General features: G+C 42.3%; 2 protein-coding genes across 52 annotated transcripts in view; one reads left to right on the top strand and one right to left on the bottom strand.

Annotated features, from left to right (window-relative positions):
• SORBS2 (sorbin and SH3 domain containing 2) overlaps positions 1-24,929 on the bottom strand; it is a 182,169-nt gene extending 157,240 nt beyond the window's left edge. For 34 of the 50 annotated variants that reach the window (XR_014551923.1, XR_014551924.1, XM_083629920.1 and 31 more), the window contains exons 1-2: positions 24,391-24,665; positions 24,200-24,294 (exon numbers count right to left, since the gene is read on the bottom strand). The gene's annotated coding sequence lies outside the window, so the exon portion shown is untranslated. The other 16 variants (XM_083629965.1, XM_083629927.1, XM_083629955.1 and 13 more) reach the window with 9 other exon arrangements.
• A 68-nt stretch (positions 24,930-24,997) lies between these two features.
• Positions 24,998-26,584, top strand: part of TLR3 (toll like receptor 3) — a gene marked incomplete at its 5' end in the record, with an annotated part of 107,415 nt that continues 105,828 nt past the window's right edge. For both annotated transcript variants that reach the window (XM_083630230.1, XM_083630229.1), the window contains one exon: positions 24,998-25,095. The remainder of the gene's footprint in view (positions 25,096-26,584) is intronic.

Below are 26,584 nucleotides of genomic sequence, written 5' to 3'. Positions count from 1 at the left end.
AGCAATCAAATTGTTTAGTTTTCTGAATAATCAGGCATTTGGGATCTTCACAGCTCTACTTCAAAGCAAACGGTAAATAATATAGTTTTTGATCTGCAGCCACACAAGTAGAATTCTGCTTGCTGAAGAGGGCTTTCGTCCCCCCACCCCAGCTGCCCATACCACCCAAAAAGCCACTCCAGAAGGACTAAGGGGGCTGCAGTGGAATGGGGAAATCAGTGAGGTTGTCTTGCACACATGGAAAGGCCTTTCCACCCATGGAAGTCATCTCCGGATCCCATCCATCATTGCAGTGTTTGCCAACATAGTGTCCTTCAAGTTTTGGACTACAACTCTCATCAGCCTCAGCTCTGGTGGCTGGGGATGATGGAAACATCTGGATGGAATCAGGTTTGTGAAGGCTGTGTTATTGGGTGTGGTCTACAAATTATGAGGCCTGCTTAATCAATAGAACACAGGTTGTAATTTTGTGTTTAAGTCTGTGATAAAACAAAGAAATCCTGTTGAAGTTGCACACTTTTAGGACTGGATTGTAAGTGCTGTGAATTGTCAGTGGCGCTTAGACACACCTGCTTTTCTCTGCAACCACCATTTCCATAGTGCTACTGAGAAAACAGCATACCAGGAATGGGGAAGCTGTGACCCTTCAGATGTTCTTGAACTGAAACTCCCATCAATCTCAACCAGCAAGGCCAATGGTTATTTATGATGTAAGTGCCTCATCATCTGGAGGGTCACAGGCTCCCCATCCCTATCATATGATGTAATCGTGAATAGAAATATAATTTTGTTAGGGACAAGTTCAAAGCCAGACTTTTGCCCTTGGTTATATGAATGACTTCTTGGCCGAATGACACTGGTAGGCTATGACTGTAAAGTTTAACTACCTGAAGGTAATGTTCCAGAGCAGTAAGAAAGAAACGCAGAGCTTCTTAAGGCAACCACAGAACTTCTGGATGTATTTGGCTATTCCTAAATCACTGTTTGGATAGCATCCATCATATAGCTTAGTCACCTGGTGGCAATGGACTTAGCTATAACTGGATGGTGTCAATGAGTTTCCTTGTTATCTGTTGGGGGTGGGGGGCTAAACCCTACAAATTAATATATGGTAATATTTTGATTATTTGCAATATTGAAGGGAAGATTGCAGGCCAGTGGGAAAAAGTACAGGCTAAGATTCCTTTCTAAGCCAGTGCCTCATGTGGGATAGAGGCATTAACATGACAAAAAGGTCTGATGGCCCATCTAGGAAGAATCTTGGGCCTGGGCAGATAGAGGTTGCCATGGTGGTTGGGTGTGTATTTCAAGTGACAGGAAAAAAAGAGACTTTAGAGCAAGGTGTGCTGAGAAGAGGGAGAAAAAAAAGACTGGGATCCATCTTGAGCAGGTTGGCTGAAGGCTGGGAGAGATGCCTTTAACTCTAGTGCTGCACTGCTGTAAGGAACAAGCCCTTCTTGCTGTAAGATTCACACTTCCTCCATGCAGACTGAAGGTGTAAATATATGAATAAATCATATTTCTTAAAGCTATGACAGTCTCTGCCGTGTCTCCATTCTCCAAAGGAACACAGATTCCTTTGGGTGAGTGCCAGGAGCCCCCTGGAATCTTGCTACCACTTGGCAGCGAGTTGGGCTGGGACCCAACTTCTGTAACATCCTGATACATTCTTGTTTAAGAAAAATAATAAAGTTATTTTCTAGCTTTCAGACTGGTGTCCTTTGAGTCTTCCATGACAACCTTCATTTCTTAATATATTTTTCCCAAATATGCAAATGCCTTCTCTCCCTTGTGTGTTATATTAAATTGCATGGAAGCTCTGAATTAAAGAATTTGACCAATAATAACTATTTTCCCCTGAGAAAAAAATATTGGTGGGTATCCACAGATGCCATGGGAACCGTTTATCAAAGCAGTCATCTATAGCATGTTTTCACTCCTGTAATTTCCTTGAATACATGTCTGAGGGTGGGGTAACAATCAGGGGACCCCAATAGATCTTTTCTGTAGGTTCAGCTTTGATAGCTGAGATCAGGTTAGCTGGCAGCTGGCCCAATGAACACTTTCATTTCTCTTCTCAGATGGGAAGGTGCTAAGCTGTGGGAAGCTTTGAAGTTGCAGATTACCGGTAGGTTGCTGACAGGTGGACTGATCCCCACTTTCAAAGGCATCCTTCCTTAGACAGAAGGCTGCCCAACTGATTATGCTGTCATCTCTCTCCTCAGCTTGAGTAGAGGATGGGTGCAAGTTTGGTCCACAGGTACCCCACCTATAGTTTAGCACTCTAGCTCCCTTTCTCCTGTCCTCTGTCTCTCATCCAGACAAGCACAACAGAGGTTTTCCCTATTAGGAGGGAATGCTGAATGCTCTATTAAGTACCTTCTGCATCCACTTATTTGGCTTCACACTCAAAGCTGTGGGTGATAAGAAAAGGAGCAGATGTCGGGAAATCACAAAAGCTTATTCTACTTAGCAATGGGAAGGGCAATTTGTTTCAAAGGAATCTGGACCTTTGTTACCATAACTAAGGCACAATGAACAATAAGGTGGCCAACCTGTTTCTCAAATGCATTACTTCAGACTGCAAATGATAGCTCACAAAATCAAATGCTCCTCTATATGTAAAATCCTTGCACACAGAAAAGTAGATACCAGGGAGGATTCTAGTGAAGCCATCTGTCTTGACATATCAGTTTTCTATGTGCAGGGAAAACATACCAATCAATAAATAAATTCCCTCATCTAAGTAGAACAGTTCAGAAAACAGGTCAGTTGCCTTGTCTACTATTTGTGAGAACTAGGCCTCGGAGTAAAAGGGAGATCATTTTGCCATCTTGCAGAAAAGCATCCATTGTTCCCGCTGAAAAGGAATGTCAAAGTCCAGGTAGAGGATCAGGGCTGTGTAGAATGCCTGGTAATATTGTGTTAAGTGAGTATTTGCACATTTGGATCTTAAATGTGAAATCAGGAAGTCTAAAAAAGTCATCTAACTGCAAGCAACCATGTTCAGGCTATAAACGTGGCATCGGACACCTAAAAATGAGTTTTTATTATAAACCCTGAAGGCAGCGCCAGGCTAACAATGCCATGTATCATTTAGTCCCCTGGTGGATCCCAGGTCTGTCTTAGAGGCAATTCAGAAAGATGGATCAAAGTAAGAGATGACTGGCTAGTGCTGCTAGTGACCCAAAAAGGACAAAGGAGAGAAGAAAAGATAGGTGCGAGATGACAAGGATTATATACGAGCCATTCAGAACTACAAAATGTTCTGTGTGCTGCAGTGTGTGCTGCCAATGAAAAGAAATCACCTAGGCTGTCAAATTTCAGAGGGGTAGACATCCAAGTGTGTTCAGGGTGAATTTTAGAAATCAAGCTCTGCTGGGCTACAAACTCATACATCCACGCTGTCCTCATTTTTCTGGTACCCATCCCTTCTAAATGACTGCGGCTATTTTACAATTGAGGGGCGGCTTTATGTTGTTTATGCGTGCACATGTGCCCTAGCCACAACCCGCTTAGGGCCAAACTGCACATTACATTATTCACACTGAGCAGAGGTAATCGTGCTTAAAGTCATCCTCCAGTCCAGGTAGCCACCCACCCAACAGTTTCCTGTAAATCAAACAGCCCCAAGGTGGCATGAGACATTTTGAATGCTGAGGCCACATATCCCACTGACAGCCCTGAAAAGGCTTCACCTCAACGACAAATGCTGGAACGCGTATCTGGAACGCCTCCCTCTCACAGGAAGCAGCAGTACATTTCTATCGTCAAGTTCTACATGCTACCATTTGGTTAACAATGCCACTGATATATATGGAGGCATTCTTCATGAGCAGAGTTACTGCTTTTGGGGAGAAATGGGACAACACAAAATTTGGCCTTCCAGAGCACAGGCAAACAACGTGGCGATAGGACTTTACTTCTTGTAAATTAGACGGAATGAAATTCAAATGAATGCTTTCTTTGTGTCAACGTAAAGTGTTGTAAGTTATCATCTAAACTGGAGGAACTCATCACTCAGAAGCAATACTCTTTCCTGATAAAGGAAAGATGTGTTATCTCTTCTTAATGTATATTCAACTGTTAACTCACAGTCACCACACCACTGCAAAATTAAGAAAATTCCATACCCTCCAATATTTCTCTATTAAAATAGGGATGTCCCATTCCATAATGATAATTTTACTATTTATACTCCACACATCCTACTGAGTTGCCCCAGCCACTCTGGGCAGCTTCCAACATATATAAAAACATAATAAAACATTAAGCATTAAAAAAACCACTTCCCTATACAAGATTGGCTTCAGATGGCTTAGGGGTCGGATAACTCCATACCCTCCAACATTTCTCCAATGAAAATAGGGACATCCTAAGGAAAAGTAGGATCAAATCAGAAACTGGGATGGCTTCACTAAATCAGGGATGTCCCTGGAAAATAGGAACACTAGGGGGATCTGGAATTCTACTGGGGGAAAGTCAACAAACTTTCTGTGTTCTCTAGCCTTTAAAAGCCCAAAGCTTTAGCTTATATATTCTTTATTTGGTATGTATCTACAGATATGCAATTTTATGCACAGTTTTACTGTCAGCTAACCTGAGGCTGTAATGTCTCCAGTCCAAAGCCAGGCAGGACCATTGTTATCAGTGGGCTTATAATATGTATAAGGAACTATCATAGTGCAGAAACTTAGTTCAAAACAATTTCTCTTCTGGCTAGGTGCTGAATATAGCAGGTGGAATCTTCATGCATGTGGAAGCATGCAAGTCATCTGAAAACAGTCCATAAGGAACATATAAAGCTCAATGAACTACTGATGAGTATATCTATACAGTTGCATCTTTATGTTGAAAGGCCTATCAAACTTGGGGTATTCTTCACACATATCTTTATAAGGAATTTTTGCTGTATAGGCTAGACAAGATCCCATTACTTAGGTCATTATTTTCACAGGATATATTTTAGTAGACCCTTGAATGTACTTAATCCTACCTGCACCGCCTGGTGTATGTTGTGTGTGGTCTGCAAACTTCCATATGTATAAACTTCTATCTGCAATAGGTAGTTGACAGCAAGGGGTGAAATATTTCGGTCCTACCTCAGTGGCACTGGTTAATCATTAATACACCATTTTGATTAATTCCAAAACAATTACAGCCAACACCAATCTAGCTGCAACTGATTAATTTTGGACAGGAACATGCACAGATCCCGTCAAATGTCTTCATTTGAGCATAGCTCCACATATATTACCACATATGCTTCTGGTTTCCTCAGTTAACCCACAGTCAACAATTAATTTTGTAGTATGCTAAGATAATGTGTTCTGTATTCAAGGAGAAACTTTATCCTTAGATTATGCCCTGATTCTAACATTATGCTGCTATTTACAGCCTGAGCAATATATACCAAGTCTGAGAGATGTGATCCTTGCAGGACAAGATTCAAATTTCACTTCCATCACAAACCCTATCAAATGGCCTTATGCGAGTCACTGTTCTATCAACCTCTCACATCCTCATCTGCAATATGGAGAGAATATGGCTGACAGGACTTTGAGAGACTGATGTCCTACTTCAGACGTCATATTTCTGAGTGAGCCACATATTTGTTGCCACTTACTCCCCCCCTCTCCCCGGCCACTTTCTTCTCCTTACAAGCTCAGCTTACTGCAGTACTACCTATTTGGCCAATTCAGTTTGCCATGATACCCAAGGTGGAAAGCTGAAGTTTGAGTGCTCCTTACAAACTTGAATGGCAAACAAATAATTCAATGTATTTAATTTACTTGTATTATTATTACATTTATGGCTCACCTTTCCTCCAAAGAGGGCTCAGGGCGATAGGTGTGAATCTCCCCCTCCTCATTCCATCCTCACAACAACCATATGAAGTCATTTACACCGAGATAAACTGACTGGTCCAAGGTCACTTAGTGAGCCCCGTGGCTGAGTGGGGATTTGAACCCTGGTCTCCCAGGTCCTAGTTCAGCACTCTAACCACTACAGCATACTGAACCACTGAAATAGGCCCATGCATTTCTGAAGAAATGAAATGTGCTTTTTTAAAAAGAGAGAGAAAGACTGTGTTGGGCAAGATCATTCCCACCCCAAACCAGATTGATGAAGAATGAAACTGAGCTGTTTCCCATAATTTCAGAAATACCGGTTCCTTTGTTTATTTTCTGTGCTACTCCAAGTTCAGAAGCGTGCCTTGCTACTGCAGTGCCAGTAGGTCCTGGGAAATTCCAAGGGCCACCCATACTCTAGAAAGAAAAGTGGGATCTGAACTTGGTCCTTTCTTTCTTTTCATGGCTGGGGCACACCTGTTCTGCCACCCAGTAAATGGAGAGGGAATGGAAGAGGATGTTTCGGGGATTGGGGTGGCTGGCTGGCTGGCTGGGAGAGCCAGAAGTTATTCTCTAGCTTGGATTTTAATTTGAGCTAGAGAGGTATGTTGAGGTTGCATCAGAAGCTTCTCAGAGAGCCTGGGATACCTTTGCTTGCACCTGTAAAATGCTCCTTCAGTAGCAATGTTATTTAACAGTTAATAACACATACAGGGCAAATCAGCATATAAACCAAACAGAAGCCTATTGTTTAATGAGACACCCGGACGTGCTGCCAAACAATTGCTCCTTAATTCTAACAAGGTCAATTCTCTTTACATGCATTGTATTTTTAAAATACTGTAAATAAATAAGAGAGACAAAGAATGTGATGCAATCAGCTCTCTGCCACACAGCAGAACGGATCAGAGAAACAAAACATCTCTTCCCAAGCAAACCGTTCACTATCTTAAAACTTAGGCAGTGTGAAGATGGGCAGACTTTGTATTAAAAGTGAGTCCTGGGGGTTGCCCTATAGCCCAGAATTTATAGCATCACACTCAAGTGTAACTAAGAAACGGAATACAAGGCAGGACATCCCATTTTTTCTCATGAGATCTCGGTGGCCATTTTGGGTGAGAGTGAGGTGCAGGCCGTGTGACTCTCCCAGCAGCATGTCTTGGAAGACATGCGCCCCAGTTTTGACTATGCAGAAAAGTGTGGGCTCATTTTTAATCATTCCCATTAAGATGGATGAGGCAAATCCAAACAGCTGCTGTTTGCAGATGTGGGGAGACAAAACTTGCTGCTCCCCTATGTATGGTCAGTTGTATATTTTACATTCTCACATATAACCTAAAGGCTGCCATTCATAGTTATGGTGAAATGCTACACTGGGAGATACCAGTCCATCTTAATGGGAACAAATTAGCCTCAGAAACTCCAGGGAGAGCAATTGCAAAAGCAGGCATAGGGAACCTGTGACCCTCCAGATATTTTTCAGCACACATCACCCCTGACCTGGGCCATGCAGACTGATGGGAGTTGTAGTCAAACAACATCTAGAGGGCCAGAGGTTCTCTGCCCCTGCAACAGTTCTGCTATGAGATCACTGCAATAGGCAAACCCTCTCTTTGGCCTTGGGTCATTATAAGAATGCATTCTTAACTTACAGGCCTCAGAACTAGACAGCCAGGAATTACTTTGCTTCATGGCTGACTCAACAGCATCTTGAAGCATCTGGATGGCTGCTAAGAAATCAGAATACTGGCTGAGTTAGACCTCTGTCTCATCCAGAAAGGCACTGCTTATAGTCTCTCATAAACATAATTTTGCTATTAACTAAATGGCTCTGCTGGATTTATTCTTTAGAAACCAATAAATGCCGCTAGTAAAACTGCTCCTTTTTCTACAAATAGCCCAACAATTCTGCTAAGGAAAGTTCAGTGTTACTTGTGCATTTCTAGTGGATGGATGTGGGCCAGCCAAGTTAAAGCTTTTAAAAAAGGGAAGTTTTTTAAAAAGTGGGAAGTATCAGTTTGCAAGTATCAGAGATAATGAATTAGGGGAAAAGTCTCAATGCATCATCCAGAGAATTAAACACAAAATGGAAGCCTTTACAATTAGGACCAAGAGAGAAACAACATTCTTTTAACTAGAAATATCACACACTGCCAGTCTGTTAGAAATTGAACTGGCAACCTGGAAAATGAGCTTAAGCAAAATCAGATTGGAAGAGATCAGGCTGTAGGGATTCCTTAAGTACAGAGGCAGGAGAACCTGTCACATCTATTCTAATTAGTGGATTAGGAAACAGCAGTGAATTAACTCTATATACCAATCTTCACTAAGGGATGACACAGTTGTCAAAGGAAGGCAATTGCTACAGAATGCATTTGCTCACTATTATGAGGGCTGTTGTGAAGATCCAAGTAATGAATTATGCTTTGTTATTACACATGGACAATGTGAAGCCTTGCAGATAGCACAACATAAAGATGCTCCAGTCTTGAGGAACTTATGAAGCAGCAAAAGGAATCATAACACACATCACAGTAAGAAGAGCAAGAGATAACAGTATCACAGTATCATTGATATATTCAAAGTGACAGTTTAGGGTGTTGAAATGGTGGAAAATGCATCAGTGCCAAACCTGAGGCTGTTCCTGTCCCACCCTGCAGCTCTCGAAAAACATTCTCCTCTGAATTTTTTGCTGCTCTTCAAAACTTTTTGGTGGGTGGGAAGTTACCACTTTCCTTACTAGGTCTCAATGAGCCCTAATGAGACCTCTCATCAGCCAGCAGAGCCAGTGGGAAGCTGAAGAAAACACCCTTGCACTGTTTCTCACCCTCCACACTTCCTCAGGACCTACAGGATCATGCACAACATGGGAACGCAGGAGGAATTCAGTGAGGCATGATCTTAGCTCAAGTGGTAAACACATGAGACTCTTAATCTTAGGGCCATAGTTTTGAGCCCCACGTTGGGCAAAAAGATCCCTGCATTGTAAGGGGTTGGAGGACCCTTCCAACTCTACAACTCTATGATTCCACGAAGTGGGCACATCTGACTGCTCCAGGTTAATGTCGGGCTTGGGGCAGGAGTGCACTCGAGAATCAGCGCTTTATCATTTTCCCATTCCCATCCCATACAGGTATCCCCACATTTGCACGCAACCACATATGCGAATGGCGCTGGGAAATAAATAGAACCACACCAAGAAAGGGCAGGAGAGAGCTAGAGTGTCCTCGTGGCTCACAAGGAGAGCCTCTCCGGAGCCCAAAGGGTATGTCAGTGTGGGAGGAGGAAGCCCCAAAGAGACAGGAGGCACAGCAGGGCTTTGTTTAGGCTGCTCAGCCTTCCCACCTATCAGCTGATACATGAGGAGCATCTTCCAACCTCCAGCAGACCCCAGAGCTTCAACTCTAGTTATTTTGGTCTGAACTGGAGAGAGAGTGGGAGAGAACACTGGAGAGCGGGGGGGGGGGGGAATAAGCATTTAGAGGCTTTTTAGAGGGTGCTCTCCAAATATGTGATTTTTGCTTATGCACAGGGCCCCCCAGAATGTAAACCCAATTTTAACAGTGGGGTTAAATACACACACCTGTATTTCCTGTATTTGTATATGATTTGGTCTGAGGGCTGCCTGCCAGTCTTCTCTTCTTGTTTTTTGGCTTCAGGACGGTGATTGTATTGCTAACATTTCAGCACAGCTCTAGCCCGGATTTAGAGAACCTGTTGCCCTCCTATTACCCCTGGCTGTGGTGGTTGGAGTTTATGGGAGTCTAACCCTGCTCCAACCAAAACTCAACTCCAAATTATTTTGGGCTTTGGGAACTCAGAAAGGACAAACCATTACATATATTTAAGAAGTTGCACTTGGGATGAAGACAGATACACCATAAAAAGAAAAACCAGTGCCTTCTTCAGTCAAGTGGTAAACCTGACTCTGCAACTGAACTAATGGAGCTTATCTGGACTGAGGGGGAGTAAAGACTTATCCCTTGCCTTAGCCAAATACAGACCGTACAGGATGTTCCCGAGCTAACTGACTGCCCAAGAGCCAAGAGCATAAGTTGTTGTTGCTGTTGTTTTAAAAAACAACCCCCCAAAACACTGAATATTTAAAATAGGAGCATAATTAATCAAGGATAATTGTAATCCCTTACCTGGAATTAAATTATCTATTTCATCACAGTTTTGGATGCCAGCTTTGAGGACTGCCAACCAGACAGTCACATATGAAAATCCCTGCCAGGTGAGTTTTGGTTGATGCCCTCATATTAGGAATATTCAGGCGAATTATAAAAACTTTTGCCCAGGTTTTAGGGACTTAGATGAAGCTGGTTGAGGAATACGTTTTTTGGTTTTGTTGTTATTTTATGTTTTTAATAGTATTGTTATGTAAACTTTTAAGATATTAGCTGTCGTTCGGAGGAAGGACAGGGTATAACAATGATGTAATAAATCCTACATAATAAATATGATATAGAAAGACACACACATGCAAAATGCATGTATATAATACACACATATAAATATGCACATTAACTCTAAACTGAGCAAGAATTTCAATGAAAGGTACCTTGACTTGAAGTCCGATCAAATACTGCAAGCAGGGGAGGGGTGGGGATTGTATTTTGAGTGTTTAATCCAGATCTAGAAAACAGCACATGCTATGGTGAAAGCAAATTATGCAGCCACATAATTAAGAAAACTGAAAACTGTTGTGTGTGACACGACCCCCCCCCCCACTTGACAAGAACAAAATTGTGTAATTTCACTCTTGGTTTGAACCGAGATTCTCTCATCTGGCACTGAGTATAGTATATATGAGAGAGACTTATCCATATGCACCTGTACTCACAGGTAGCCCTTAACAAATAACATGGGACAAGGGTAAAGAAACAATACAATAATTCAAATGCTGAGGTCGCTTTTTGTTGGCAAATAAACATTTAATATTTGGTATGTTATCATGTGCTACTTCAGCTTTTTGCAGGCAAAAGAGAGAAAGAGTAGATGGATATTGTTTGCCACTGAAGTTTTCCTCAGAGTACCACTAATGGGAGTGCAGGTTGTGTTAGTTTCAAGCATTTGTGGGAAGTATATTGTGCTTTTTTGTGGCTGAGGAAAGATAAGTGGATGTTGAGACCACAAGAGGAGATTAGGGATTCTAGGCTTGTACTGCTAATAAATCACACTCTGCCCACTGATTTGCAAGACCAAATTACATTTTGGAAACTCTGGGGAGCCAACATTGGTGGAAGGAGGTGATGATTGCCTGCACGGTCAGTGCTTAGAAAAGTCTAATGCGAATAATCTGGACAGGACATTGGAGCTCTTTTCTGAGTAATTGGGAGTGCAACCGGCAGTTTTTGCCCGCACCATTTGGTACACTGGAAGCCTGTAATCCTGTGGGAAGGTGTCCGTTATTAAATTCCTTCCCATATCAGAACAGATCTTCCTGGGACACTAGAGCAATGATGGCCAAATCAACAATGAACACCTACTGAACTGGACTTCCAACATTATTGCAATTCATTAGAAGGAGACATACTGCCATGGCTCCCTCTCTGCTAAAGGCAGCATCAGCTAGCACCCTACATTTCCAAACATTTCTGAAAGAGTGCAGGTAAGCTATGCTAGACTCACTACATGGCCAGAATTTACAAATAACCTGTTCTCTGTATAGCTGGAATTCTGCTACATAGGCAGTAGAAGATGATTTGTTCTTACTAAATAGAAGCACTTAAGCAGTGAAAATACAACTGTCTAGTTCCACCCTTAGAAAGGGTAACAAAATTACTTAGTTAGATACTTGGTGTGATTCAATAAAAGAGAGGAAGCTTTTTTGATGACTAGTGAAGATGCTGAATGGCAAAACGTAAGCATAACACCAGCCGTGGATAGCATGATGGGGCAGAGGTGCTTCTCTGATCTCCTGGAAGGCAAGTCAGCACAGTGTTAATGCAGCAGCAGGAAGGCTAAACTGGTGGCCTCTCTGCTGCCTTGCCCTATCCTCAGTATCAAGCAACAACACATTTGCTAGGAAGATAACTGCCTCCACCGCACAACACCATTTTTTAAAAAGGTAAAGGACCCCAGACAGTTAAGTCCAGTCGCGAACGACTCTGGGGTTGCGGTGCTCATCTCACTTTACTGGCCGAGGGAGCTGATGTTTGTCCGCAGACAGTTTTTCCAGGTCATGTGGCCAGCATGACTAAGCCGCTTCTGGCGAAACCAGAGCAGCGCACGGAAACGCTATTTACCTCCCTGCTGGAGCAGTACCTATTTATCTACTTGCACTTTGACGTGCTTTTGAACTAGGTTGGCAGGAACAACACCATTAGACCAGAACAATTTGCTATATGAGTTCATGAAAACCAGCACTCCCTGACACAGCCAGCCCCTTCCCTTATGCAAAGCCTACCTTGCACAATAACAGGGAGCCTTTGCGGAAAGTCTCCATTCCTCCCTAGAATACTGAACACTGAAACAGCAGCTTCCCAGGTATCTGGAGCCCGGGGAAATGTAACTTGCCAGAACCTCTAAATATTTACAATGGGCATTAGGAGTTCAGGTGCACTGATGGGAAACTACGTTGCCCATGGTCCTTGGTGCCTTTTAACACTATTGTTTTGGTGCTCAAGGTAGCAGGTAGAAATGGAGGTTTCACCAAAAGGCCTCTTGTAAAACAACCCTATCAGTGCTACCTGGGTGGCTTTGGAGAAGGAAAGAGGGTGGCAGAAAACAGCTCAGCAGAACTGGATTTGGTGTTTTGGCCCTGCTGCACTACAGATCACATTGTGTGGGTCATGGCAGGGTCTGTACTGTGTTAAAAAATGAAATGAATTATTTTCCATAAATAAGACCAATTAGGCTAGCCCATTCCAAATTCAGCCTGGAGGGGGGGGGTTCACCCATTATTACAAGTACATAATTTTGTTGCCCATTAAAAAAAATATCCCTTTTATGGCATACGGTGCTTGTCTTTGTTACAGCACCATTTAACAATGGTACTTAGTTGTACAACCAGGGAAGACAATTCTCACCTTTACTAAAGGGAAAGTGTTTTCCTGTTCAAATGTTTCTGATCTACTATTTCAGGCACCCACACCATTTGTTTCAATAGTTTCAATATTGAATTTTAAATTGTTGTAACCTGCCCTGGGACAGGATGTTGAAAGGTGGGCAATGAATTGAATTAACATTAGCAACAAAAACCACAACAACGTGTAAAGGAACAAAACATTAGGAAATGGGCCACCAGTGGGCAGGTGCTGTTAGAGCATGTTCTGGCTTATTAAGATAGAATTTTTAGTTTAATGTTAGTGCAGTGGAAGTCTCTGTTATGGCTAGGGAGAAGAATGGTAAATTGGTAGCATAGATCGGCAGGACAGAGTTGCAGAGCATCATCAGACAGGGAAAGAAAACAATCCCTTGGATTTAAAACATTTCACCTGAGTATAGTGGAGATTATCACTTCCAACCATCTTTTTTTGTATTCCTTCTGGGAACGTGACCTGTCACTGCTTTTCTTCCCAGAAAAATAGGTGCTCTACTCACCATGAAATTGTAACAGTAAGTGCCACACTTTTTAACAACAAAAAAGAGGTACTGCATACCTTTGAGTACCCCCTGACAAAGCACTGTGACTTGTGTCCTTTCAATGCATCCACACCCATCACAACTGGTATGAAATTTAACAGTGAACTGAAACTCCCTTCCCATTTTTTCAGTCTCGTTTGTTATCTCCATACTCCTCCCCGCAAGGGGAAGGTTTTCATTTGCTTTTTTGAGAGCATGAGGAAGAGAGATTTCTGTTAATTTCAGTGTGTGTGTTTGGCTTACCTAACTGTAAGGGGACAAGGCTGAGGTTTCTTCCGCTCACTCCCACTTTGTACACTTTAAGAAAAAAGTCTGCATTTTGTCATGTCACTATCACAACCCAGTGTTGCATTTTGCAGGTGCACATATAAGAAGAAACTGATATGTGGCTCTGTTGCAGTTGCCCTGTGGAGAATTCATATGAAACGACCACACTGCAAATGCTTGCCCAAAACACACGAAATGGTAAACAGGTTAAAATCTGTTGTGTTTTTGTTTAGATGTGCTTTTTTAACCTGGGTTCAGACTTATAATTAAATGAGAATTTTACCTACCAAAGAGCAACACAGCCTGCAGATCTCTTCATTTAAGGAAGAGTTTGTCCTACGTAGCAAAGTTCTGAAATAGCACAACTTGAAGATGTTCAAGGATGACTTTCATGACATGTTTATTTACCCCCTCAAAATTTTAACCTGCAATGACAAACGTGCCCCACCCACTAACAAACAATAAATGGAAACCTGCACTTTTGCTCAGAGATTCAAAACGAGTTTAAATGGCATTGAATCATTTCCAAATCCTCAAGTGACCATTTTAAAAGCTGAAATAAGTTCCAGCCACTGCACTCAATGGCTGGGTCTCCATATTCACTATAGCCAACTCTCTCTCTCCCTCTCCCATTGCAAAGGGGCAGAGGATAAGGTAGGCATTTGTTCTTTCTTTGTTTGCCTTTTTGCAAGGTTTCAGAGGGTTTTCATGGGTATTTTCATCATGGGGGCAAAATTCTGTGGCTGGGAAATTTCCCCAGAGGAATCAATGGGATTTTTTGACTTATTATGCAAATGCTTGCCTAACAAATGATTTTCTGGATAAGGCTTTGAGCTCAGCTAGTGAGACCTGCATGCATACCTGTTCCACAAGTTGCACTGTTGGGGGCAAAATTCAGAATTGGTGATTAATTTTTAAGCCTTAAGTGGCTGAAATTTGGAATAATTGACTGCAACCCCCTTCCTGCTCATGGTTGAGGCACAATTGGTTGGGGGCAAGAGGCCATTTCTGTGGTTTCATCCAGATTATTGAATAGTACCTAGAGCCCCTTCAGCCTTCCAATTGTTTACCACCCAGTTAAAACTTTCAGCAGGCATTTGTCTGCAAGACAGAAGCTTTTTACAAATTTGGTAGACCCTCATTTTAGAATATTTTTTGCTGCTGAACCTGCATCCATCATATGTTGCTGCTTTATGTATTTTATTTTATTGTTTTATTCACTGCTTTTTATCTAGAAAAATAGGTGCCAGTACTCACCATGAAGTTGTTACAGTAAGTGCAACACTTTTCAACAACAACAACAAAAAGGTGCCGGCACTGCATATTCTTGAGTACCCCCTGGGGGAAAAAAGCACTGGATTTATTGAAAGCCACATCAATTGATGCAAATGCCACCAAAGGCTTGGGCATATTTGTAAAAAAGAAAAAAGATCATACTGTGAAGAAAACCAAATGCAAGAAGTATATAAGTTAAAAAGTGAAATATTGTACCTATTTAACTACAGTGTCCTATTACCACTGAATTTGACCTGCACATCGATTTAAGAAATAATTCCTGATGGAGGCAACTGTTAAAGCCAACTAGCTGATTTTGTAAACGCACACACCAGTCTTTAGACGATGTATATCACTGCACTCACTTTTTAGGAAACTTTCTAAAATATATTTAATTGACTTCAAAGCAGCATCTGCTGCATTTAAATCAGGAGTTAATTTTAAGCTCTCTAGACATCCAAGTCTTACTGTCATAAGAATGCAATATTGTATTTTACAGCAGTTAACTTACTATGCTCCCCCCCTATGCTTCACCATACAACTAGACTGTATTTCATGCTGACATGTGCTGCTTGAACAGGTGCAGACTTCAACAGAAATTTCTCCTAGGGCTAGTAGTCCTGAGAATACTGTATGTGTCTTGAATCTTGGAATTGTGTGTAAGCAAAACCATAAATCAGCTACCAGACGTCTCTGTGAATCAGATGTTGTGTCGGTTCGAAACACGTGCAACTGTACAGCTATGCAAAACGGGAATTAAAACTCTCTCTTGTGCTTGTTTAAAGATGGGATAGAAATCTCCATTGCAGGTCAAGTTACATGATACCCTATCTGTAAACTGACTCCTAAAGAAAAGAGCTCTTCCAAAGAACTGTGTGCGCCAAAGTATGTCAAAGCTATGGTCTTAGAAGACTGACTTATTTATGGTCAAATTGTCATTCATTCATTTTGTAGGTCAACAGAGGCACACTTCTTTTGGGTGCTTTCCTCCCACTATGCCCCACAAATTCACACAGTTATCATTACACTCTTTTAAAACTGTTATACCATGGATTGACAATATAATGAAATCATACAGCTGATGAGGGGGGAATAGTTTCTGCTATCAGTGGAGAAATGAAAGGTGAATCAATTACAATTTACAATTTATTTATTTACGGCTATTAGCCCATAAAATATGTACAAACATAAAAACACAGGGACATAAAAACAGATATATCCGACAACAGGAGGTGAACACCACGATGCAAGGGTGGGTCATTGAGCAGAGCCAAGTGACAGCTTGGGGCCAGGAGAGCTCCAAGGGACAGATCACAGAAAAGGAAAGGTGAAGCCTATACAGTGGTACCTCGGGTTAAGTACTTAATTCGTTCTGGTGGTCCGTTCTTAACCTGAAACTGTTCTTAACCCGAAGCACCACTTTAGCTAATGGGGCCTCCTGCTGCTGCTGCGCCGCCGGAGCACGATTTCTGTTCTTATCCTGAAGCAAAGTTCTTAACCCAAGGTAATATTTCTGGGTTAGCGGAGTCTGTAACCTGAAGCGTATGTAACCCGAAGTACCACTGTATAATATTTTTCACTCTTTTGAGGAGGATGGAGACTATTAGCTTTCCTAAAGACGTGTCAGGGCAGCGAGGAAGTAGGGCTCCCAAACAGAATACAGCAGCTCAGTCTCAAGACCAAGGAGTAAAGGCCAAGCCAGGTGGGCCATTATTGGCTCATCAGGACACCTAACCCTGTTGGGCTTGAAAGCTGAAGCACACTGCCCAGCCATTTGCAGAGTTGAACTGTAGAGCAAAAGATTTGATTCACCATTCCTTTTGCATGCAATTAGCCCAAGTGGTGCAGGGACTGTGGCACACTGGGCCCCAAAGTCCCAGATGTAAGACCCCCACAAAGGCTTACAACAGGAGAAATATACACACTATCACAACTTTAGTCCCTACTTTTGCCAAGGCTTCAGCAATCCTTTCAAATGATGAAGGTGGAGAACCAGTCTGTAGACTACATGGTTTCATACTGGGAATTATTCCTCTCTCCTAAAGGGTTCACATTTCCATCCTATGTGTATACTGGTCCTCCCAGTATTTATTCTGTGATAACCCTAAAACCCAAATCTAACCACAGTGTTTCTATCCTTACCTATTCTTACACATATCCCATTTGAATGATTCTCCACATGAGACCATATTCCCGGAATATTAAAACCAGATCATGATCAATGTAGTCATATGCTGATGCTTCTGTCTCAATATACAGTACTTCTTTCAAACTCTGTAAACACACCCTTCCTCTGTTTAGCAAGAATTTAGAACTGTTTTGGATTTTCATTCCTAGAAATATTTAAAACCGATCCTGTTTTAAACTCCAAGGACTCAATCATCTATTCTGACCTTCAGTCATAGCTGTTATTTTCTCATAGCAAGCTATAGCTTCTATAAATTAACAGACCATCGATTGCTTTTACTGCTTTTATATGCCTGCAGGGCTTTGTTCCATTTCCCCCACTCTAGTATGAGCACTGCTGATATTGATTCTGTTTATTCTCTACAACACACTCTTTTTTGCTGTCCTCCTTCACTCAAGCATGTTGGTCTTTAGAACTCATTTATAGGGATACAAAATAAATTTTAAGCAGTTGTGATTTAAAGGAATCTTGATAGCAGATTAACAATCACAGGGTTTTTATTGAGATAAGAGGGTGAATGTAGTATAGCCCACATCTTTGATAACTTGGCCAACTGTACACACACAAAAATAATTTGTGTTCATAATTTTGCATAAAGTCTTGGGGAAGATCTTTCAGGAAAGCAATACTGAAATAAAAAGAATATGCTCCAGCTTTTTCAAATAGAATTTCTTTTCCTATCAGATGAAACGTCTAACATTTGACTTGAAAACATCAAATCCACAGTTGTACCCAAATCAGTGCTTCTCTCTTGTTAAAAAGGTGTACATAAGAACACTGTTCAGAAACAAGTTGTTTTTCAAATGAAAGAAAAAATTCAACAGTAAGAAGTTCGGCATGAACAGGAAAAAACATATTTGTTTTGGGTTTTCTTGATTTGTAGCTTTGTTGAATGTGACATATTACCTGTCAGGGCACAAGCAATTCAATAAGCAGTAGCAGTTCTACGAGAAGGCAAATTCTCCGACTGTCAATCATATCTCCATGGGAGGGAGTTCCATAATTAGGGGACTTCCAGATGTTACCACCAAACAGGTAGGGCTTATTGGCATCACCACCAAGAGGCCTCCCACACTGTTCTCAAAGGCCATGTTGGGACACACTGGAAAATGTACTCCATCAAATATTTTGTCTCCCCTCCAAGATATTGGGTTTTGTTTTATTTATGTATTTGTATTTCTGCAAGCTTTGGAATTCCCCCATTCCCCCCAGCCTGCCGATACCTCATGTGTGGATTGGAAATATGTGCAATTTGGGCTACCTAAGAATCCACATTCAAAGGAGTTTGCTATTAGTATATATAATTACAGTAAGATTTTGCACTATTAGGAGACATTGGTTGATGACAAAAACCCTGAATCATACCCTCGAGTGAATTATGGGAATGCCTCCAACATAAATTTAAAATGTTAATGTTTACAGAGATCATATAGTAGTGTTTAAACATATATTTTCCAGTGCTGTTTACTTGATTTCTCAACACACTTTTCTGATTACTGTAAAAATACAGGCAGACTTAGTATGATTCACATGATCCAAAGATATGGCTTTGACATCTGTCTGTCAACAGAGTCAGAATTTGAGCATGGCAATGAGTGGGACATCTTGCATGCCCATATCACAGGGATGGGGAACCTGTGACCCTTCAGGTGTTGATTGACTCTCAACTCTCATTAATCCCAGCCAGCATGGCAAATGGACAGAGATGGCAGGAATTATGCCCCAACAGTATGTGGTGGGTCACAGATTCCCCATCCTTGACATATTGTATGCATTCCCATAATCAGTTGTATGAGAGTCTGCGCAAATGGCAAATCCACTTAGATGAGCAGGAAAGTCAACAGAGACAGAAAAGAAACCACAACAGTGATAACATAAGCCAACTTCTTCATTTGCATTTGAGACCTGATGGAATGACAAGTCAAGCTGCGTCCCCCACTTCTGCTCTTTCTTCTCACCACGCAGCCAATATTTAGTGAATACAGAACATGCAGAGTAAATGCTTTCACACATTTAATGTCATGTGCAGTTTGGTTCTCAGTACAGAAGCCAAAAGTAAATTTGTAATCATAAATTGAGACAGTGTTCTCTTTCTGTGGCCTGGTAGCAAAACACTAAACATGTTAGCTTTAAATCTGTGTACTTTCTGAATGGGAATATGTTTATGTTTTTATTTCATTCCATTAACTTAGAGCACAGCTTGTCTTGTTCATAAACCCTAGCAAAGCAGGAGCACCATGTGGCAGAACGAAGTATTACAAAACACAACAGCCATCCTCACACAAAAGAGCAATTGGAAAGACTGGCATATAAAGTGGTTCCTAGGCAGCCACTCATTCAGTCACCAACCAGATGATGACCTCATGTGCCTCCAGACCTTAGATGATACCCAACCAAGTCATACTCAAGAGTGAAATCAATGAACATCAGTCAAATCCCTTTCTTTCAATGGATCAATGTTAGTATGACTAACACTGGATCTTACACCATATCCTGAGATCCGAATACTTTATTTCCTGCACACTGTGTGACTTGAACTTGCTACAAAACAGCACCATACTGCCAATGCTGGGATATTTCACGTGATCATTTGTCTTATTTTTGCTTTCAGAGCTCTGTATATTCAGCTGCTAGAGACACACATCCAGTTTTCACTGCAGGTGGTAAACCTGTGTTACTACTTCAAGATTGCAGGGGTGGAAGGGGGGCTCAACATGATTGAATGCTCCTCCAATGCACATAAATTTCCTCCACCTTGAGAACTGGCATGTCAGGGAGATGTAGAGTTCTAGCATAGCCTTCTCAGCCTTTGCATGTGGGCTCTTTTTCATTTTTTTGCTGTTGCTAGGGAGGTGCATGTGAAGATCCCACCTGCATTCTGATGGATTACAGCCAAGACAGATTTACAATCTCAGTGAAAAATAGGCCTTAGACAAATGCCTGTAAATTACTGTCCATTAAAATGAGCATATTGACAAACAAATATAGATTATAAGATTCATATACTTGTCAGTAAAGAACAGCTCCTGTAGGTTCTGCCTTTCTGTAACTTACAGGTGTACGAAAGCTGGACATGAATGGCATTCCATTAAATGTCAGTTTAATGCCCTCCCCACAACAAGTGCTGGACAATAGGGAACATCAAGTGAATTAATTAATGCAGATGACTATTTACCAAGAGGCAGTTTACCAAGCTGTGCATGCAGATGCGTGATAAACTGGTCACCTGTATCATCTTGCTAACACTGCATTAAATATCTTTTGTTTCAGTGGTTTACGGTTGTATTAAAATGTGTTTATTGTTATTTGAAATTCTTCCAGAGAACTTGGTGATTGGGTGGCCTACAAATACAAGCAACGACCGATGGATGTGCAATTGCACACATACGCCCGGGGCCAAACCAGGAAGTAACCCTAAAACATCACTAAAATAGCAGAATGGGGGTGGAACGGGGGCAGGGAGGGAAGGGGCAGAACGGGGGTGGGCAAAACGCTTTACGCGGGCCCCACCAACATGCATTGGGGTCCAGAAAGTAACTCCTGTGGAAAAAAAACATGGATTGCCTGTAGTGTCATAAATAAGGTTGTCAGAGCTATGGTGAAGGCTGACACAAAGAGTAGCCAGAGCAGGGCGATGGACTCTTGCTCCTTGCCCCTAGCACAACTTAGATTTCTAGGTAGAATCACAAAAACTAAGTACCATCGGGATGTTGAATATGTGGCCCTCCAGATACTAATAGGACTGAAACCCCTATCATTCCTGACTACCAACCAGGCAACATCTGGAGAACCACAGGTTCCCCCACTCCTGAGTGCCCAGAGAAACTATTTTCCCCAGATGTGTGAAGGACCTTCCACACTGCCTTGAGCTCCTTCGAGGAAAGATAAGATATAAAAGTAACAATAAGGTGTACTGGGCATCATTTTTTTTGTCATCTCTAGAATGAGTCTTGATCAGCTTGCCAACATCTGGCCTCCCAAAAACAAGTCTGCCTTTCAATCCAACTGCCAAGAAAAGAACTAGATGTGATGAGGCAGTTACATATATTTATTTAAAGGCTGATGCACTGGCACAGAAAAGCAGGTAGCACCATCTGTTTTTCTACATGAAACAGAGCAAACAAGGGAATGGAATGAAATCACTGCCTCCCTGCTCTGCCTTGTTACGCTTGTGCCCCATAAGCCTGTGGCTATTTTACTCCAGTCCAGCTTGGATACTACAGTTGAGCTAGACTAAGGGCCTAACTACATTGCTTTTGGTCACCTGTGCCCCAAGTTATTTGATGAACAGAGGCTAGAGCCCTATTTGGGTGTTCCCGCCATAAGATTAACAATTGTGTGAAGGGATGAGTGGGGCTCTGCCTGCCTGCCGCACCCACCAGCCCTTGAAATCCATGAGTTGGGCAAAAGAAATGTTTGTACAAGGTAAGTCACCTGTTTGTGCCTAGGCTCCACTCCACAACACAGAACCCTAATTCCACACTATGAGCAGGGGAAGCCTAGGTGCATATAGCAAGCTACCTTCTGCAGACATCTCCCTTTCCAATTCATAAGATGAAGCAACACAGAGTGGGTGCAGCCTCTGGGCACAGTTCTGCTATCCCTACTATGCAATTAACTACTTGGTTCCTTTTGTGCCATGCTTTTGAAGGCACTCAAAAAAAAGAGAGCAAGAAGGATATTCTCCATTACTTCCAAGTGTCTGCAAATCCAGTGTGAAGTGAAGAAATAACATTCTTGAAGCCCTCTGTACATGTTTGAGAATTTAGCAGAGGGGAGTCTCTTCGCCATCTCTCCTGGCATATCTTTCCCTCATTAAACCACATTTGCCTCTGGAGTTGTTAGGGTCCTCCAGGATTATGTGACGAGATTTTTCTGAATGTGCAGACAGCTCTTAAGGCTCCAGTGTATTACTTATGACCGAGGTCAACGTGCTATTAAAAGCAGAAGAAATCCATGTTTAAATTGAAGGTATGTTTCAATGAGCACAGCTCCATTCAAATACCATTTCTGGAATCCTGTGGGAAAACTCTTTAACACAAGGTACTCCATACATTATGAAGTTGCAAGGAAAAGGGAATTTTGTGACAAAATTAAATGTCAACACATCCCAGCACGTGTACACTGTGTACACACACACAGAGCAACTTGTGTGTACAAACTTCATTCATTATGATCTGCACACAATACTTACATTAGTCCCTGTTAAAAATGCCATCCTTTAAAAAAAAGCATTGTGTGAAGCTGCACTCAAGTGTTTAACAATGGACTTGACACAGAGCAGAATCAATAAATACCTGTTAAATTGAATCTGTGTGATACTATGAATGAATGACACATCAGTCAGGTCCTATATCTGAAAGATCTTGAAGTGTAACAAAAGACAAGAAATATAAAACAGGCCAGTTCAAGTAACTTAAGTGCTTGGAGATGAAACTAAAAAACAACACAAAACATAGAAGATGCTTTGCAAAGGACTTGGTAGACAAGCGACTCTAAATGTGAATGTGTAATTCTGTGCACACCTGAGTACAGCATTTCCCAATCGCATTTAATAAATGCTCATATATATATATATATATATATATATATATATATACACACACACACACACACACACACACACACACACATATGGAAAAGACATCTAAAAATGTATTGGACTTTGGCACCTTTATTGCTTCACCAGCACATAATACTACCTTTGTTACTAATTTACCTATTGACTTCGGCGCAGCCATCTGCAATGTTTAATCTAGCAGCGATTCTATTATGTTAAGTATATTCTAAAGATTATCCAGTAGTGCTTTGAGAAAGCATGAAATTTTATAAAAACATGAAAGGCACTCCAGGTTTTCAACAACGTTCTAAGCAGCCAAAAATGATGGCATTCTGGCAAAACAACAGCCGCCTATTACTAGTAACCTGGAGTGAGTATGATTCTCTCCTTTACTGTAATTTAAACATTATCTGCCTTATTCTATGTCAACAGATTGTGGTTTTATTGATCAGTTTTACGAGTTATTTCAAGAAACCAAAAGCCTATACGTTTAGCACCTAGACATATGCCAGAACCACTCTGCTTCAGTAAGGTCTATAGACATTCCATGTGTGTATCTTTCATTTCCTTTGTCCCCAATATTGCTCTTAACATGCAGCTTGCCACCGAGGTTGTGTTTCAAAGGAGTTTCTCTCTCCACCCCAGTCTAGCTGCATTTGTGGTCCATGTGGAGAACTGGCTTCCTTCTTTCTATCAAGCCAGCCCCTAACTCAGGCACACAATGGGTGTGTTGTGCTCCGTGTGTGCCTGAGTGTGGGTCTGTGGGAGCTCTTTGAAAAGGAGGTGTGAACTGTTTCTCTCCTACCTTACTCGCCTCTTAACAGCACAGCCATCAGAAACTAATCAAACACAGCAACGGGCGTGCAGCCCACAAGAGGAGGGCAAATGCCTCTTTTCCCTTATGACCTACATACTACAACAATGCAATGCAATGCAATGCAAGAGCCCTGGTGGAGAGGGCAAGGGGTGGCCGGTGCTCTTCCAATCTAGTTATATAGCAACATTCACGCCGGGCAGAATGTCAACACCGCAATATGGAGGGGTTTCAAGGGCTTCAGATGGTTATACTTTTAAAAACTCTCCCCAAGTCCTGGGGCATACTGATGATTTCCTAGAGTTGGGACAGTGGTGGTACAAAAGAAGACCCCCCCCCCAATGCACATCATCATCTCTGAATGTGGAAACGAAGTGAGAGGGGGGAGTTAACACAGATCCCATCAGCAACTGCTCGCTTGCAGTAGTAGCCCAAGCCTGACAGTTCGATTATCTGTTTTACTGAAAGAAAGGCTCTCTCCACGTTACACATCAAAATAAATAATCGCCCGGGCAATTGAATGTAAAGTCAACATGGACGGCTTTTTCTTTTCTTTTTTGAAACAACTTAATGCAAGCGAAATATATACATACAGACATATACCACTAGGGTCTTCAGGGCTACGAACTGGGAGCAGGCGAACAAAAGCTTACCTTTCTCGCCGAGCAGCTCAGGCGCGCGCGAGCAGCAGCAGCAGCAACCTCCTTCCCCGACTAAATCCACAGCCAGATGCTCCCAAGACAGCAATCTGTTAATAGGAAGTGCATACAAACCTGAGAGGGCTTTTTTTTTTTTACACTTACACACACACACCACAAGACAGAGCTCGTCTTGAGCTGCACACCTGCTTGCTTGCTTGCTTGCTCTCAGCCAGGGGTGTGTTTTGCATGAAGCGACGGCGGCAGCAGCAGCAGCAGCAGCAGGCAGGCAGCGTGCAGGATCAATGTTGTGAGGAGAGGGCAACACCCTTCTTTTGGGTCACCAGCTCGCGCTCTGAGAGCCCAGCCGGCGAGCTGTGGAGATAACCGCAGAGGAGCCTCACTTCCCACCCAGCCCCCACCCCAACAAGACGCGCACACGCGCGCGCGCGCACACACACAAAAAGCGGCCCCTGCCCGCGCGCGAGACTGAGATATGTACCCTTTATCACGCTGCATTCCACCTTTTCTCAGCTGGGGGTGGCGGGGGGGCGGGAGGAGAGCAGCGACGATAGGCAGCTTGTCAAAATGGCAGCTGGGAGGCATTCCCGGCTCTATTAATTAGACCCATAATGGGCTCGTTTCTTCAGTTTCCTCGCAATAAATTACGCGCCCCCCCCCCCCGCGCTTTGTGTACTCCACGCTAAAGCCCAGCATAATATGCTAACACTCTCTTTACTCCCCTTCCCCCCCCCCGCCCGCAAAATGGCTGGTCCTTTCAGCACTGCTGCAGACAGCTCATTGGGTTCCACTAGCTTTCTGTAGCCATGGCAACAACCAACAGACTTATCCACCAAGCATGGTTGATCATGTGCGGATCTCATCCTTCCCCCCCCCCCCCAACACAGGAGGTTAATTGCTGTTTGTCTTATAAGTACCGGGAAAGGGGGTGGGTGTTCACGCAGATATTGCCAATCTCCCATTAATTAGACGCGACGGAGATTTTGGGTCGTTTGCTCCAAACCTAGGTGGAGTTGGGCAATGTTAGAGCCCTACCCTATGGGCAGCATAAAATACTAAATGCCAGTGTTAACACGCTGTCTGAAACTAGCTTTCTCTCTTTCTCTTTTTGTCTTCTTCCTCGTCCCTTTCTCTTCCTCTTCTTCCTCCCTCCTCTCCTCCCTCTTTCTCTTTCATTATTGTATGAAGTGGCAAGTGTAGAAAATTGGTCAGAGGCTTGTAAAATGTTTATAAGGCGATTGTCTGCTTATTCTGAAGCTCCCTCTTTATGTTTGTTGGAATCCCCTTGTTTATTGAAATGCCTATCTAACTATTATCAACAATAATACTTTTTTCAGAGCAACTTCACTGTGACCACTCTTTGAATGGTCTTCCATAAATGTGGGATGGTGGGGCAAGGGGGAGGGAATCAATAGTATCCAGTATTCATCCTAAAAGTGTAAATCAAGAGATCTTAACATTTGTTGCCTTCAATGTGGAATGTAGACAGAATGTTACAAGCACTGTTATTTCGGAGTTCCACCATTGTTTTTCCAGCAAGGCCTTTAATGGCTGGTCTCCAATGCATTCAACAAATGAAGCTTTTTATCTTGGGACAGAGATGCAGAGATGGAAATGGCTCCACCTTTAGAATTTCTGCGTTATCTCACATAAGTATTTATCACATATTTGGTGAGTTCTGCACAGCTGAGAGATCTGTGGGGATACTGAAGGATATTATGCGAGTTTGCATAAAACTTATTGACATGCCTAGTGGCTGTTGCGCATCTCTTCTCAGAGCTTTCATCCTGCCATATAGTGCCTTATTCTGCAGTTGTACATACTTTATATCCCAATTAGATACAGTTACTGGTGACTCATAGCAGTCTGAACTTCGTATGGTTGCACCAATGCTACATTAGGACACCACAACATTTTCGTTTTTAAAATGGTAGACACACAGTGCTTTCCTTCTCTTTTTTTGTTTTGGTAAAATGGAGGTGCCAGTGCTCATATATTGATAAAAATACATTTTTATTAAGAAGTGGCTGCCATAGGCAGCAAAGAAAGAGGTGCCGAGTAGACATATTTTTATAGCTATGTCAAGCATTTGTAGATTTTGCTCAATACAAGCAGTCCAGACCAATGCATGGTTACTTGGAAGTCCCACTGGGATGCATTCTCAAATAAGCACGCACAGGACTGCAACCAAAGTAGCCCAAATGACAAGGGTTCCAAGAGGTGGCTTCCCATACACCTGTGCTAAGGTAAGGGTTGTCAACTTGAATAAAATATTGGGGGACCAGGAAAGCCCCACCCTGCGTAATGGATCACATGGGGCAGCACACACACAGCATTTGAATAGTAATACCCATCAACCTGGGGGGGTGCCCCCTCACA

This window comes from Podarcis filfolensis (assembly GCF_964270895.1).
Source record: "Podarcis filfolensis genome assembly, chromosome: 9".
NCBI classification, from domain to species: Eukaryota; Metazoa; Chordata; class Lepidosauria; order Squamata; family Lacertidae; genus Podarcis; species Podarcis filfolensis.
The sequence above is the reverse complement of the archived record's forward strand: the minus strand, read 5'-3'. Positions and strand labels throughout refer to the sequence as shown.